This window comes from Mus caroli, chromosome 8 (assembly GCF_900094665.2).
Source record: "Mus caroli chromosome 8, CAROLI_EIJ_v1.1, whole genome shotgun sequence".
NCBI classification, from domain to species: domain Eukaryota; kingdom Metazoa; phylum Chordata; class Mammalia; order Rodentia; family Muridae; genus Mus; species Mus caroli.
The window spans coordinates 63331173-63334890 of record NC_034577.1 but is presented as its reverse complement, the minus strand read 5'-3'; the positions used below and the strand labels follow the sequence as shown (position 1 = coordinate 63334890).

General features: G+C 43.6%; 1 pseudogene; it reads right to left on the bottom strand.

Annotated features, from left to right (window-relative positions):
* Positions 1-3116: 3116 nt before the first annotated feature.
* The window catches only part of LOC110300845, a 175840-nt pseudogene continuing 175238 nt past the window's right edge, over positions 3117-3718 (bottom strand).

The window sequence follows — 3718 nt, the reverse complement described above, 5'->3', positions numbered from 1 at the left end:
ATGTGGTTGCTGGGATTTGAACTCTGGACCTTCGGAAGAGCAGTCGGGTGCTCTTACCCACTGAGCCATCTCACCAGCCCAATAAAACCTATTTTTTTTAAAGATTTATTTATTATTATATCTAAGTACACTGTAGCTGTCTTCAGATACACCAGAAGAGGACATCAGATCTCATTATGGATGGTTGTGAGCCACGTGTGATTGCTGGGATTTGAACTTCAGAAGAGCAGTCAGTGCTCTTAACCACTGAGCCATCTCTCCAGCCCCTCAATAAAACCTATTAATTCATTGAATTTTCTGATTGTCTATTGTTATGTCTCCTTTATCATCTCTGATTTTGGTTATTTGGATACTGTCTCTATGCCTTTACTTTGGATAAAGGTTTGTCTATCTTGTTGATTTACTCAAAGAACCAGCTCTTGATTTGGTTGATCCTTTGTATAGCTCTTTTTCTTTCTATTTGGTTGATTTCAGCCCTGAGTTTGATTCATTCCTGCCATCTCCTCCTCTTGGGTGTATTTTCTTCCTCTTGTTCTAGAGCTTTCAGGTGTACTTTTAAATTTCTGGAATGAGGGCTTTTGGGGGAAGGTGTTGCATGGAGGGAACCAGAAAAGGGGATAACATTTGAAATGTAAATAAAGAAAATATCCAATAAAAAATGAATTCAAGTCAATAAATCAAATAAGGAGTTTCATCAAACAACAACAACAATAACAGCAAGCCCACCATGTAGGCCCCTCCCTGAATGCAGGGCCTGAAGCCAGGTCTGGGCAATGATAAGTAATTTACATAGTCCTCTCCCCTCTGCCTTTATCAATATTTGATGACAGGCTTCAGCCTGCTTTTGTTGGCAAGTCTTTCTGGAGCCCCTTCTCATGTGACAGTGATGCAACAGAGGTCTCAGCAGGAGCTCACATCACAAGTCACCTCCTTCCTGAGGTCAAGGTGGCCCATGATTGGCTGGGCAGCTTGTGGCTGGAGCCAGGGCATTATGTTGATGAACCCTAATGATGTTGGAAGGCCTGGCAAGCCACCATGCAATTAGTAGCCTGTCCATGTCTGGGTGGGTTTCAGACAGATGCAGGGCTAGGATCAGGCAGGAATCCAGTACATCCAAAGGATGGGGGTTTTACATGGGTCATCATCTCTAAGAGAAACCCATGGAGGGGCATTTAATTAAGTCCAGCAGCTGCTCAGAAACCACAGTCACACCAGAGCAGTGCATGATGTCTCTTTACAGGTTACAAGGAGGAGGGCACTCCCCACTACAATAGCACAGGTGGCTGCCTGCACCCTCGGGACACCAGCCTCTGTGAAGTTCATCACTATCTGCATCCATTAAACTGTGTCTTTGGCAGTGAGGCAGCTTTGTCTGGTAACAGGGTCTGTTGGTAAATAAGGGTGTAGTGACAGGTTCTGGGGGCCAGGGATGAATATACAATGTCAGTTTCTGACCTCATCTCAGATAAATAGGAGGGTGAGACAAGGCAGGAGGGTCAATTTGCGGCTGCTAGGTGTCTCTGGTCTGGATTCCTAGTCCATAAATAACTCAGTGCCTTCAGGAGGCCAGACATGCTGGCTGCACCAGGAGCTTATGTAAGGGGCCACAGCTGAGTGTGGAGCAGGCACTGTTGAACTTGACAGTTCTTTCTCTGATATACAGATGTTCCCTGGCTTGGAGAGTCTTCTGGACATGGTCCTAGGGCTTCTCACAACCTGACACTGACCTGGCATCAGCATGGGGTGCACACAGTCAAAACTGCTCACATCCCACCTCTCCAAGTGGCCCAAGCCCTGGGCCAGATGTAGGCCACCCTTTAACCCACAAACTAATATGGACCCTTTGGGCTCTCAGAGACTGAATCATCAACCAAAGAACATACACAGTTTGGCTCTAAGTCTACATGCACATAGGTAGCAGATGTGCAGTTTGGTTTTCATCTCAAAAAAAAAAAAAATATCTGGAGCAGGGGCTATCTCAAAGGTTGTCACCTGAATTCGGGATATGCTGTTCTAGCTGGACNGCCCTGACTGGACTCAGTGGTAGTGGAAGCACCTAGCCTCACAGAGACTTCATGTTCCAGGGTTGGGAGATGACCAGTCGGCTCCTATCCAGGCAAGAGGACAAGGGGAGGGTAAGAAGGGGCAAGGATTGTGGGAGAGACTGACTGGGAGGGAGCAGTGAGCNGGATGGGAAGTAAACAAGTAAAAAATAAAAACAAATAAAAAAACATTTTTTCCAGAAAATATCACATGGCACAACTGAGACTCCAATAAAACAATAATTTTTGACTTCAGTCTTCTGTCAGATAAAACATTTTATTTATATATATAATTTATATATATACATATATGTAATAAACTTCTTGCTTACACTTTGTGTCTGGATATGTCAGTGTGTGTTGGAGTGTTCAGCTCCAGCGGCATCTAGAAGAAAAGCAAGAATTATCAATAGTATCATCAGGCACATCATCGGTGGCATTGTCAGGAGCAGCAGCAGCAGCAGTGTCATTATCATCAGGATCAATGTAATGAGAAACAGTGAGAAGGTGGAGGCTTGTTTTGTTAATTTTATTCTCAGATGTTGCTTCCTTTGGAATGTTTGTTTCCAGGCTGATACTATCCTCACAAGTCAGAGTTCAGAAGAGCAGAGATAAATAGACACTAATGTTTAACAGGAAGATTTCTCTGCTTAGCCATTCAAAAAACACAAGGGTTTCACTGGGAGTGAAAAAAATTTCCTCATTCCAGAATGGGAGACAACCAAGTACCAATCAACTTTACATGGTCAATTGTGTTGATCTAAACTGGTTTTGTGACACTATGTGAAGTATTTTCATTAAATTGAGAAAAGGAAACACTTTTTTCTGATTCTAGGTAATTCTTAAATAGCATGAAATGTATTAATCATGACTATTAGTACCAAAGAGATCTACTTTTCTATCTAAAATAAAAGTTCATCTATTTTAAGCAACCACTGTGGTCTACCTTACCTGGTTTATCNTTTCTGTTGGAGGGAGGTCCTTGGCCATTTTCTTCATACCACACTTGCCAAATTCGATTTCTCATCCACGTCATCATTGATAACAGGAATGTAAGAAACCACATCAATGGCATTACTGGCAGCAGTAGCGTCTCTTGTGCCCAAAGCAAACCATGTTCCCAGACAGTGGACCCGCTATGGCCAGTGTGATCGGCTGACTGTAAAGCATCATAAAAAACCTCAGCATCCTGAGTAGGGGCTGTATCTTCAGGAACAGGACTGGGTTCCTCACCTGAAGAAAGAATAGCATACTTGTCTTATGCTGGAAGCAGTGTCAGAACATTCAGGTCAGTTCTTTCAATGGATTCTAGGGAACAGCAAGTGCAGGTACCAGGAGTCTGGGTCACAATGGGGTGTGTCCCTTGCATGCTCCATGTAAAAATCTGAATCAATTATGGAGTCCAACCCAATGTCACTACCTGTTTCTGAGTCATATTTTTCATCAGATTCAGAACTGTCTGCAGGACATGGGGAAGGAATTTTCTCAACATCAGCAGGAGCACCACTGTCAGGAGCACTTTGTAAAGGAGTTGGTTCTATGTCAGCAGGAGCCCTGCTGTCAGCAGCACTNGTGGATTGAGTTGGCTCAATGTCACCAGAAGCCTCAAGCACAGAAATTCTATGGTTCCGAGGAACATGAAGGAAAATAGGTGGTTTATTTCCTCGCACCTATAA